This window comes from Bombina bombina, chromosome 6 (assembly GCF_027579735.1).
Source record: "Bombina bombina isolate aBomBom1 chromosome 6, aBomBom1.pri, whole genome shotgun sequence".
NCBI classification, from domain to species: Eukaryota; Metazoa; Chordata; class Amphibia; order Anura; family Bombinatoridae; genus Bombina; species Bombina bombina.
Genome location: NC_069504.1, coordinates 385,488,846 through 385,503,193, shown reverse-complemented (window position 1 = coordinate 385,503,193; position 14,348 = coordinate 385,488,846).

The following is a 14,348-nucleotide window of genomic DNA, read 5'->3' as shown; positions in this document are numbered from 1 at the left end:
GTCTGTGGCCGTGTGGCGCAGCGTGTCTATATGCACCTCTGCTATCAGTTCCTATTTGAGGTTGGTGCTCAGGCCTTGTGTTGTGCACGGAGCGGTTACGGTCCTGTACGTTTCCCGTAAGTTTTTCCTCCTGTCTGCCAGGTCCCTGTGGTTTGTGCTGCTTTCAGCTCCTGTGTAGGTCCTTCTAACCCCGTTGTTGCTATCACGGCTGCCTGTCCCGTGGGTTTGAGGCCTCAGAGCAAACTAATGTGTGGCCATTAACCAGTGTTGCCAAGCTCCGCCCCCGTTTGCATTTCTTTTTGAGCCACTGGAGGGCTCTGGCTCTGTGTGTGAATTGCAGAATCCTATCACTGGCTATCTAGCTCCACCTGCCTGCTAGATGCAGGCAGTTACTTAATCAGCAGCCTATAAAAGGCTGCTTTCTGTCGTGTATTGAATCTTGTATTCTGGGTGTACTATACTTTTCTTGCTGGACTTACTGTTGCTGACCCTTGCATCTTTGGACTACTCTTTTGTTTGCTGCCTGCCCTGACCATTGGACTGCCACTAACCTCTCACTTGCCTGTTGATTCGGATCTGTTGTTTGCCAGTCTGGATTCTGACCCTTGGCCTGTTTTCTGATGATCCTTGTTGTTTAGAAATTCTGCCTATATCCGCCTTTTCTGGTTCTGACCTAGCTTTTCAACTTTTCCTTCTCTAGTCCTACCTCTGGGTCCAATTGCTATTGTTTTTGGCTGTATGATTTATTTTCTGTCATGCCACTTGATGCCAGGATAAGAAGACTACTGGCCAAGATTGGTTTGACAGGGGGGTCTCTACTACACTTCCACTGTAAGAGTTGCCTTTGCACAGCTCACACACCTGCAGAAGCCTCATCCTCTGATGGTTAAAAAACCTGCATTTCCAATTACAGTTCCTTGGTTAGCAAGTTTATGTTACAGCATAGCTCCTAGCATAAGCTGTGTTAAATTGCCTGTTACTCTCTTTCTTGTTTTTTATAATTGTTTTTAGACTTTATTCTAATTTGCCTAACCTTTTGCTCCTATACTCTCCAGTGAACTCATTAATTTATTTTTCATTTGCAAGTTTTGTTTTGTGATGACAGCTCTAAGTCTGTTTCAGCAACCATCCACGAGAGAGAGAGAGAGAGAGAGAGAGAGAGAGAAAGTGAGGGAGAGAGAGACAGCACTTAGCTTGAAGAGGAAGGTACAGTTTGCTTATTTAACCTCTTATGAAATAGCGTTTACTATATGTATATTGTATCTGTACTTGCAATCTGTCTGCTTCCTCTAATATAAAGTTATTGTGTGAAGGAGTTTATATCTCCATATCACTGTTCTAACCTCTGCTAAAAAATCTATACAGATTTTACCAGTATGAATTTCAACCTTAAAGGGATACAATCTCTTTACTGCTTTGTCTTACTTCTTCTGTGTTTTAAGCCACAGGTACATTGATTGTACTATATCTTGTAAAACATCGACTGCCCTGCAAATAAGACTCTCTCATCTTAAAATAGAATAATCTCTGCAGTTGTGGTCTACTCACTTATACATTGACAGGTGTAACAGTTTAACCAAGCCTGAAGATAATGAGCACTTTCTCAGAGACTAGACTTCTTAACTCAGGGCTTTTGTAAACTTCAAACTGAAAACCAAAGCCTGCATGTCATAATCAAGGACTCCTCTACTAAGCAAATTACATCTGACACTCCAGAACCATTAGTTAGTCCCCCTGAGTAATTCAATGGTGATAGATCCCAATATAGGGAATTTAAAAATGCCTGTCGGTTACTATTCATGTTGAGACCTAGAATTTATAGTACTGAACGTATCAAAGTATAGTCATGTCATATTTATGAGGAGAACCCAGAGCCTGGGAAAATGCCTTTCTGGAATAAGATGATTCTATTCTTAATTCATTAGATTGATTTTTTATTTCTATATCTTCCTTATACAGAGATCAAAATAAATGCTGGAATGTTTTTTTAAGGAATAAAGATAAAGCTTTGAGACCCATCTTTGATTATCATGAGTTGAAAAAAGAACAATTACGAATAGGTACCGCTTACACTCTATTCCAATTAATTGAAAGGCTACAAGGGCTACTGTATTTACTAAATTAGATTTACTGGGATCTTATAATTTAATCAGGATTAAGAACGTACTGTAGACAAGTGGAAAACAGCTTTTCACTCACAATATGAATACAGTATACTGTAATGCCATTTGCCCGGCCACTTTTCAGTACTTTTTAATGATATCTTTAGGGATTTATTAGATGTATATGTAGTAATCTACCTAAATGACATACTGATATATATTGCAAACATGTTATGTTGATTTTATCTAGATTGTGTACACATATACGCAAAACCTGAAAAGCATATTTTTGAAACAAACATTAATGAGATGAACTAGCCCCGTGGTGGAAAAATAACTTCTTGCCATTAAAGCCTCATTGGAAAATTTGAAACATTTACTGAAAGGTACTTCACAACTTCACAACCTATATTTATTTACTCTGATCACCGCTACTTAGAATTCTTAAAGAACAATAAAACACTATCATCTCGGAATAGGTTAACTATCCCTAAGATGCCCCAATAAGTAGTTCAACAATTAAATTTTCCAATTACAGTTCAGGAAATAGTAGATGGGATTAGGTTCTCTAAACTAAACTAATCTCCTGGCCCAGATTCTTTGCCAGCAGAATTTTTTAAGAGTCTACAAAATCAGATAACACCAACTTTACATAAACTATTCAATCTTTATTACACAACAGATACGTCTTGTTCGCCATACTTTGTGAGGCTTCTTTGAAGCTTAAAAAAGACAAGGACCCTGAAGATCCATTAACGAAAATCAAGCAGGTTTTATGTCCGGCAGGAGTCCAGTCAAAAACATTCGGAAAGTTATGCTTACATTAGATTATTTTTGGAATAAGAATATACACACAAAAAACTCAAAAGAAATAGAGACAGCTGTCCTGACAGTGGATGCTGAAAAGGCATTTGACTATATCTGCGGGGACCACTTGTTTTGTGCTTTAGAAAAGTGTGTTTTTTTGGATGTTTTACTAATCTCATCCACTTAATATATAAGAACCCAACTTCCTCCATCATAATCAATGAGCGCTTTAATTTACAAAGAGGTACTAGACAAGGGTGCCCCCTTCTACCCATTCCCTTCAATATCGCTTTAGAACCCTTGACAATTCTTCTTAGACAACATTTAACAGGCATCCAACTTAAAAAGCAGAACTTTGTATTAGCCTTATATGCTGAGGATTTGTTGTTATTTTTTAGTAATTTACAGGATAGTTTGCCAAAACTATTAAAAGATATTGAACTCTTTACTGCATTCTCAGGGTATATAATTAATTTGAAAAAATCAGAATTATTATGGATAAGTAAACCTCTATAGCATGTTATAGATCATCCATTTAGAGAAGTGCATCAAATTAAATATTTGGGAATAGTTGTATCTAGGAATCCACAAGAGTGGTATGATTTACATTTCCCCAAATTCTTTCATTAATGAAAGAAGAAGCTAGGTGATTGGATAATTCTACCAATCTCACTCTATATATATATATATAGCATATATTATGCTGGTTAAATTATATTGTTACCCAAATAAGTATATTTACTCCAAAATATTCTTTTAATCTTACATAAATCAGATTTTTGCTTATTTATTTGAGAATGCAATAAATTCATTTGGAAACAGAGGAGACCTCGAATCTCACAAAAAAAAATGAATGTCTACCAAAGAAGCTGCATGTTTAGCTTTCCCAAATATTAAACATTAAAATATTGCGGCCTTAGCCAAATTTGCTGCTGATTGGATCACCGAAAGGGAATATGTTGCCTTTTATTTCTGTGAATCCATTCGAAGGGAGGGAGGAAGGAGAGAGAGAGGAGATGATTCTCCCTCCCCGGGCTCCTTTTTTTTTTATCCCCCTCTCTCTCTTTGCCTTGCTGCTGACATGGCACATAGGCAATAATTGTGTCCTGTCCTCCTACTGTTCTTGCCTTTAACTTGTTATTCTTCTCTTTTTTTCTCTTCTGATTACGATTTACGTATTGTACTTGAGAAACTTTAAAATTAAAATCCAAAAATAAAAAGGGAAGGTTATTTCTATAAACGATAAAGAATTGTATATGTTTTGTGTTAGTTATGTTTTCAATTACTTGCATAGATCTAATGAAAGTTTATTGACTTTTTTTATTCTTAAATTTAGAATTCATATGAGACGTATTTATTTGCTGAAACTGGCTGATATTGTATACCTTCTCTATTCTATCTTAATAAAAAGATATAAAAAAACACTATCATCTCACCAAGTTCACTGGAGTCTTTATTTTGAGAGATTCAATTACTTAATTACCTACAGACCAGGGTCAAAAAATGGGAAGGAAGATGCCTTTTCTCGTAAAAGTGATAAGGATCCTAGTATTAATATTCATGTCTCTAATATACTTTCTCATAGCATTGTGGCTCTAACCACTGATTTTACTGATAAAGTTCAAGAGGTACACCCACAATGAACATGGGATCCCATACCTTCTGTTATATAAGGATATCACAGCATTGTTCTAAAAGGAGAATAAATTATATATTTAATCCACTCTCTGTGCAACAGTGTTAAAATAGGCACATGATTCATTATTAGCTTGGCACACATGCATAGATTATACCCCTGAACTAGTAAGAGAAAATTTGATGGCCGTCAATGCTGAAAACTATTTTGGATTATGCCACTACCTCCACTGTATGTGCACAGAACAAATTTGTCGCAAAATCACTATATGGACCCTCCTTACACCTTAAACCCTAAAGAGGCCGTGGGATTCCATCTCCATGGATTTAATTGTGGGACTACCTCTCTCAAGAACTTAATACAATCTTAGTAGTGGTGGATTACCTGACGAAGTTGTCTCACTTCCTTCCCTAAAAAGAAAAATAAACTTCAGTTACAACAGCTAGAATTTTTATAGGTAACATTACTAAACTTAATGTACTTCCTACCCATATTATCACTGATAGAGGTACTCAATTTAGCTCCATGTTCTGAAAATTGAGAGGAGATTAAGCAGTGCTTATTACCCACAAACAAATGGAAAGACAGAACAAACCAACCAGTAGTTAAAACAATATCTACAATGCTACTGCTCCCACTTACAGGACGACTGGGTATGAATTTGTATATAACAATACAATAAGTTCAACCTACCAAGCTATCTCCTTTCTTTGATACATATGTTTATAATGCTACATTTTATTGTCTACACCTTAATTCCTCCATTTGTGTGTTGCCCAGCGACAGCCCCAAAACATCACTGCTCTAGAGGAGATCTGCATGCAGGAATGGGCCAACATACCAGCAACAGTGTGTGACAACCTTGTGAAGACTTACAGAAAACGTTTGACCTCTGTCATTGCCAACAAAGGATATATAGCAAAGTATTGAGATGAACTTTTGATATTGACCAAATACTTATTTTACACCATAATTTGCAAATAAATTATTTCCAAATCAGACAATGTGATTGCCTGGATTTGTTTCCACATTTTGTCTCTCATAGTTGAGGTATACCTATAATGAAAAGTACAGGCCTCTCTCATCTTCTTAAGTGGGAGAACTTGCACAATTGTTGGCTGACTAAATACTTTTTTGCCCCACTGTATATGTGTGTGTGCATATGTATTTATATGCATATTTATGTATTTACAAACATATATACACATATAAACACATCAATACACATGTACACATATATAGAAATATATATATAAGTGCATTGCAGCCCTTGGCAGTCAAGTAGATGAAAACATGTAAAAGTATATTTAAGCAATATTTATATTTAATAAAGGCTTTAACTGTGTATTTTATATATATATATATATATATATATATATATATACTGTGTTTATATATATATATATATATATATACACACAGATATATATATATATATATATATATATATAAATAAATAAATACAATACATATTTAAAAATGCTAAAAACATTTTCTTCTAAGTGAGGAACATTAAAATATAAAATATTTGCATTAAATACATAGTAAAACACATAACATTTTAAAATGATTTTTCAAGTTTTGAGGTGTTTAACTGGAATAGGCTCTAAAGCAGCGGTCACCAACCAGTGGTCCGTGGACCACTGGTGGTCCACGAGAAGATGTTGGTGGTCGCTGACACCATCAAGCAGAAATTATCTTCTCTGATGGTGTCACCCTCATCGCACCGCAACTCCCTACAGTGCCTGGCTGGACATCAGTGAAAATCGGAGGAGGAGTTAAATTACAATTTTCCTATGCACGTTGCGTAGTACTGCACAACTTGCGTAGCTAGATTGTATATTTAACTCCTACTGCCCGGCGCACTGTTCAGAGAGGTTGATATAGTATTGGCTTGAAATAGTGGAATTATAGTATATAAAAAAAGAAAATCTTAAAAAAAAAATATTCTCTCTTATATTTCAATTATTTTCTTCCCTTTACCTGTCTCTTTATAGCAGTTTTCCTAATTCCTTCAGATGGACTTACATCACTGTTTGTCTTCCTCCCCTCCATTTTTTATTTTTATTAAATATTAATTAATTTCCATTCTAATAATTTTCCAGCACACAAATCCATTCCATCTGAATTCCATTAATTACCATCCAGCAGATCAGCCATATCCCACCAGTATTATAGTAATTGTTAGTAACATGTCATGTCTAAGTCCATTCCACCTTACACAGCGTATCTAACCTGTCATACCACCTTTTATTTCAATTGAACAGATCAGGTTCCCTATTTATTCTCCCTTTAACCATGATGCTTTGCTGGTTTATTGAAGTTCATAGCTAAAGTAAAGCAGCTTATCTCCATACCTTGTCCACGAAAGGATATTCCTCCTCTTCAGTGAAATCTCTGCAACTACAGGCAGCTTTTGCTTCACGCTGCCACAGGCGCTGACGTCACCGCAGCGCCGAAACTCACTACCGCTCAGACCGCAACTTGCTCTGTCTAAACAGACAGGCTAGCACACTTCCTGCTACATGGAGCCCTAACCACGCTGCATGCTCTCACTACTTGCTGGGGATTCAGGTTCTGTATTTAAAGTACATAAGACTGTGTTACCTCTTTGCCTTTGTCTCTGCAATAAGCTAATCTGTATCTGCATTTAAACGATCATCACAGTTAGGCTCAGCATAGCTCCTGTCTCTAGACATACTGACTTTATAGATAATTATTACAGATACAACCATCTGTTTCTGTAGTACGCTGTACTGCTAATTTAACGTTTGCCTATTATAAAGCTCATTAATACTGCTTATATTACTGGGTCTTATCATTCTGGCTACATTACCACAAGTGATTAAGTTTGTGTTTACTCACTAGCAAGCACACTGAACCGCTTGTAACACTCCACAATATATCTAACCTGGTTATAGACCTTGTGAACACCAGACCGCACCAGAGTTATTACATAATAAACCAGCCATACATAATGGAGCCATCTGATGTGACCCCCCAACTACACAGCCTTAATCAACGTTTAGATAACTTGACCCAGGCTTTCAGAGAGTTACAGGTAGAGAACCAGAGCCTCAAAGCCTGTTTAAGGGAAGTTTTATCAAACAGAAATTCTGGAACTGACCACCAGGCTGAACTGCAGGTTTCATACCCAGAGAAGTTTTCTGGAGACTGCTCCACTTTCAGACAGTTTAGAAAAGCCAGTATATTATTGTTTGATTTGCAACCCAGGACCTATGCTACTGATAGGAGCAAGGTGCTTACTATACTGTCCTACATGAGGGGAGAACCTAGGGCCTGGGCAGATTCCTTTTATGAGACCCAGGATCCTATCCTAAATTCTTTGGATGCATTCCTCAAAGCACTGTCTACCCTCTATGATGACCCCTATCGGCAAGTTACTGCTGAAGGTAAACTCAGAAGCCTGAGGCAGCTAAAAACACCGGTGGAGGAGTATATCACCCGGTTTAAGATCTGGGCTAGAGATTCCCTCTGGAATGAGGTCTCTTTAAAAAAACAATATCGCCTTGGATTGACGGAAGACATCAAGGACGAACTAGCCAGGGTAGGCATAAAAGACTGCCTTGAAGAGTTATACGCTCTTACTATCACAATAGACCGCAGGCTTAGGGAGAGGAGACAAGAAAGAAATCCTCCTACAACTCCTGCACGTAGGGTATTACCAACAACTCCAACTTCCAGTTCTTCAGCAGAACAACCTATGGATATCAGTTTCATAAGAGGACCTCTCTCCCCACAAGAGAAGGTTAGACGCCGTACACTCAATCTCTGTATGTATTGTGGGGCTACTGACCATGCAGTTAAGGAATGTCCATTACTTTCAAAGCAGAAGTTAGGTAATGCACTCACAACTAAACAATGTTTGCATACAAAAAACATAACCAATACTTATCTTACCTTACCTTTACTTTTACAGTGGGATCATCACAGGATAAATTGTAATGCCATGATTGACACCGGGGCATGTGCCAACTTTATTGATTTAAGTTTAGTTGTAGTTAATAAAATACCTTTTCTGTTCAAAAGCACACCCCTGCCTCTTAAAGTCATTGATGGTACACTTTTAGCATCAGGTCCTGTCTCTCAACAAACCACCCCTCTGCTTGTTACCTCTTCCTCTGGTCATTCTGAGACCATTTCTTTTTATATTATTTCCTCTCCGATATATCCTATAATTCTGGGTATCTCTTGGCTTAAAAAACACCAACCTACGGTTCATTGGGAGTCTCTCACCTTATCTTTCTCTTCACCGTATTGTACTTCCACTTGTTTCCCAAATTCCCATTTGCTTTCCACAACTACTCCTACTATTCCCTCTCAATATCTCGACTTCTCAGAGGTTTTCAATAAAAAAGAGGCGGAGACATTGCCTCCACATAGGCCGTACGATTGCCCGATAGACCTTCTCCCCGGGGTAACCATTCCTCACGGCCATATTTACCCTCTCTCAAGACCCAAATTACTTCATCTAAAGACCTACATTACTGAGAATTTAAAAAAAGGCTTTATACGACCATCCACTTCCCCTGCTGCAGCAGGCATATTTTTTGTTAAAAACAAGGATGGGCCCTTACGTCCCATAATTGATTATCGGGAACTAAATAAGCGTACAGTAAAGAACCGGTACCCACTACCTCTCATCCCAGAATTGATTGAGAGGTTAAGAGGCGCAACTATATTCACTAAACTGGATCTTAGGGTTGCCTACAACCTTGTTAGAATAAAGGCCGGAGATGAGTGGCTGACGGCATTTAGGACCAGGTATGGTCTTTTCGAGCATACCGTTATGCCATAAATGACATCTTTAGGGATATCCTTGACACTTTTCTGGTGGTCTATCTTGACGATATTCTAATCTACTCTCCTACTTACTCTGAACATATCAATCACGTCAGGCTTGTATTATCCAGATTACAGACACACAAATTGTATGTTAAGCTTGAAAAATGCCTCTTTCATGTCAGTGAGGTTTCCTTCTTAGGCTACCGTATTAGTAAAAGTAGCATTATGATGGAAGAGGGTAAAATCACAGCTATTACTTCCTGGCCTAGGCCTTCCCATGTAAAAGATGTCCAAAGTTTCTTAGGCTTTGCAAATTTTTATAGACGTTTCATTAAAGATTTTGCAGCCATCACCAAACCCCTCACTAACTTGACCAAGACCACATCAACCTTTGTATGGAGTCCCCAGGCACAGAACGCCTTTGATCTGCTCAAATTACGATTTGTCACATCCCCAGTTCTACAATTACCTAATAGCAAAGCCCAGTTTGTACTGGAAGTGGATGCATCGGAGTATGCTATAGGCTCCGTTCTCTCTCAGAAAACTCCTCCAACCAACACACTCCATCCCGTGTGTTACTTCTCCAAACTACTGACACCAGCGGAGTTGAACTATCCCGTTGGGGAAAAGGAGCTTTTGGCCATTAAGTCTTCTTTTGACCAGTGGAGACACTTATTAGAGAGGGCAGAACTACCCATAGTGATTTACACGGACCATAAGAACTTGCAATACCTCCAGACCAACCGCACGCTCTCAGCCCGTCAGCTTCGCTGGAGTCTCTACTTCTCCCAATTCTCCTACACCATCACTTACCGTCCAGGATCACAAAACGGAAAGGCTGACGCCCTATCCCGCAAGGATCTTAGACTTCAGACAACTTCGCCTTACTCGACTATCATTCCCAAGTCCCATATCATAGGCTTCCTCTCAAAGGACTTTGCTGAACTAAAGACCCAACAGCAGCTGGATACAACAAAATCCTCTTACCAACTCTCACCCGACATAAATGGAGTTCTCTGCAACCATTCCAGATTTTATGTGCCACCCTCACTCCGCAACAAAGCTCTTTCGTTGTCCCATGATTCATCTCTAGCTGGTCATTTGGGCATACACAAGACCCTAGATCTTTTTCGTAGGTACTTCTGGTGGCCATCTATGAGACAGTCAGTTAACAACTATGTCAAGTCATGTCCCACATGCCAGACTTGTAAACCTTCACATCAATTACCCCTAGGGCTTTTACAGAATCTACCCATTCCTGAACACCCTTGGGCTAGAGTCTCCATGGATTTCATAGTGGACCTTCCAAAATCTGATGGCATGTCAGTTATCTTCGTCGTCGTGGATCTATTTTCAAGAATGGCACATTTCATTCCAACAGACTCGCTTCCAACTGCTCAAAAGACTGCAGATCTGTTCATCAAAGAGGTTGTTCGGTTGCATGGACTCCCGACATCTGTTCTCAGTGATAGAGGGTCACAATTCACCTCCAAGTTTTGGAAACATCTTTGCCAATCCCTTTCTATCCAACAACATCTTACCACCGCATACCATCCACAAACTAATGGATTATGCGAGAGAACTAATCAGTGGTTGGAGTAATATTTAAGATACTTCTGTTCCAACAAACAGGACTCTTGGCTTTCCTTCTTCCCTCACGCAGAATTCGCCTTCAATAACACAACCAACTCCTCCACTGGCTATTCTCCCTTTTATGTTAACTCTGGTCTCCATCCACGATTTCATCCGTTACCTCCAAGTGACACTCCATGTCCTCAGGTTAACGACCTGATCAACTCTATCAAACAAACTTTTACCATAATCAAAGATAACATTCAGCAAGCTCAAGCCGCTCAAAAACGCTCTTATGACCTCCGTCATCGGCCTCCTCCGGTGTATAAGGTTGGTGACCTAGTTTGGTTAGCCACTAGAAATCTCAGGATACCAACTCCCTGTAGGAAATTCAACAAACTCTTTGTGGGGCCTTTTCCCATCATTGCCATTCGCAATCCTCTCACAGTGACTCTGCAGTTGCCCTCATCCTACCGCATCCATCCGACATTTCATGACTCCCTCATCAAACCTTGTGACACCTCTTGAGGTCTGCCTCTCTCTCCTCCGGCTCCCCCGGCACCTGATCCTGAGTTTGAGGTCCACTCCATATTGGACTCCAGGCGTTGCTGTGGTCAGCTTCAGTATCTGGTCCATTGGGCAGGTTTTGATTCCTCCGAGGATTCTTGGGAACCGGCCTCCAATCTATCTGCACCCCGTCTGGTGTCCCTTTTACATAGGCGCCATCCGGATAGACCTGCGCCTTGACATCCTTGGGCTTCCTTTGTGGGGGGGGGGGGGGTATGTCATGTCTAAGTCCATTCCACCTTACACAGCGTATCTAACCTGTCATACCACCTTTTATTTCAATTGAACAGATCAGGTTCCCTATTTATTCTCCCTTCAACCATGATGCTTTGCTGGTTTATTGAAGTTCATAGCTAAAGTAAAGCAGCTTATCTCCATACCTTGTCCACGAAAGGATATTCCTCCTCTTCAGTGAAATCTCTACAACTACAGGCAGCTTTTGCTTCACGCTGCCACAGGCGCTGACGTCACCGCAGCGCCGAAACTCACTACCGCTCAGACCGCAACTTGCTCTGTCTAAACAGACAGGCCAGCACACTTCCTGCTACACGGAGCCCTAACCACGCTGCATGCTCTCACTACTTGCTGGGGATTCAGGTTCTGTATTTAAAGTACATAAGACTGTGTTTAATCTTTGCCTTTGTCTCTGCAAGGTTCTGTATTTAAAGTACATAAGACTGTGTTACCTCTTTGCCTTTGTCTCTGCAATAAGCTAATCTGTATCTGCATTTAAACGATATCATCACAGTTAGGCTCAGTCCGGTCTGGGTTACACATTACTCCTGTCTCTAGACATACTGACTTTATAGATAATTATTACAGATAAAACCATCTGTTTCTGTAGTACGCTGTACTGCTAATTTAACGTTTGCCTATTATAAAGCTCATTAATACTGCTTATATTACTGGGTCTTATCATTCTGGCTACATTACCACAAGTGATTAAGTTTGTGTTTACTCACTAGCAAGCACACTGAACCGCTTGTAACACTCCATGATTTATCTAACCTGGTTATAGACCTTTTTAACACCAGAGCGCACCAGAGTTATTACATAACATCAGTCTTGGTTAGCTCACATCCATATTGAGAGCTTTCTGATATAAACTTAATTTATGACTCCAATGTCTGTCCATGATCATAAGTAGTTTTGAACAATTCCAAACTACCTCTGTTTGCAACTCAAAAGTTGGCACTCACCCTTCATCTGTCATTCGGAAATATTCTCTTAGTTCTGTCATTCAGTTAGTTAATTAAAAGAAATTCTTCTTAAAAATGTGTAAATATATACTTAATGTAAATTTAGCTATGGTTATACTAGTTATGTACAGTATGTGTGTGTGTATATATATATATATAATATATATATATATATATATATATATATATATATATACACACACATTATAGAGGTTTGTACCTTTAAAAAAAAAATAATAATAATAATGTTAGTGGTCCACGGGATTCCAAATTGTGAGTTTAGTGGTCCCTGAGGTCCGAAAGGTTGGCGACCCCTGCTCTAAAGCATATATATATATATATATATATACATACATATATCCAACACACAGAGAAAACCCAGCGCTCACTTACAAGCTCTCAGCTAAGATTTAAAAGCAAAAATGGAAAGGTTAGTTACCGCATCTGGCCAAATGGGACAAGCCCAGGTACCTCGTCAAGGTCCTTTCCAATACCTGGGACCCTAAAACAGCCACACAGTGCAAGCTTTCAAATCCAAACAAACTGGGAACAAGGGAAGGGTGCACAGGCATATGTAATCACCCTAGACATATACAAAACACGGAAGGGAACTGCACTCTCATACCGGACCGGGTACACATCCCATGACCGTGCAACATGCTCAGCCCTGGGTGCCACTGAAACTCACAGGAAGATGTGCTGTACCCAGAGCCACAGGCAGTTAACCCCAGACAGGTCTGGGTGCAAGAACCATAGGGAAAATTACAAAACAAATTAATACACCTGTACATCGTGCCACCTACAATATGTAGGCCTCACCACTAACGAGGTAAAAGTTCGCATCAGAAACCACCTGTCTATAATACAGGCAGGTGAGGCTAGTACCCCACTCGTTAGACATTTTGCCCGCTGCCATGACAAAAACATCAGTACTTTGAGATGGCAAGCTATAGAGAGGGTTCTCTGCCCACCTAGAGGTGGCGACCGAGAGCAGTTGCTACAGAAGAGGGAGATGTACTGGATTTTCAAGCTCCAAACTAGGGTGCCAAATGGCCTTAACTCTGAATATGACTTAATCAATTTTTGGAAATAGTTGTCATTTTTGGGGCTTTTGTCCGATGGTTATCTCCCTCTTCTGAAGCGTATTTACACTCGTATTTACATTCATTTTCAATTTTCTTTTGTGCAAGAACCACATTTGCTATTTCTATTTCTATTTCTATTTTTGCTATTCTCATATGTATACTATAGTGAGCTAAATATATGAATCATGAAAAGTATACAAAGATTTTCGTTATGTAAACCAATATATTCTCATACTTTATTTGCTTTATGGTTTACTTTAAACACTTTTCTTAAACAAGATGTTTATCATCATGCACTGATATTCAGCTCACTATTTCCAATAGTCATTTAGTGATCCAGTTCACTTAAGTCCCATTCTCAAAACTCTAGTATTTCTGCATTTAACAAATTTAGTATTGTATATGATACATAATGCATACTATGAATATTTAACACAATGTCAATTCTTTTACCTATGTATTTTCCCTAACTGGTTTATCCAGTGACTTATCTACACTTTAATATAAAGCATTTTTTGTATAGGGCACTTTAAATTGTGTAAGCAGGAGTTTAAAATTGTATGAGCAGGCAATG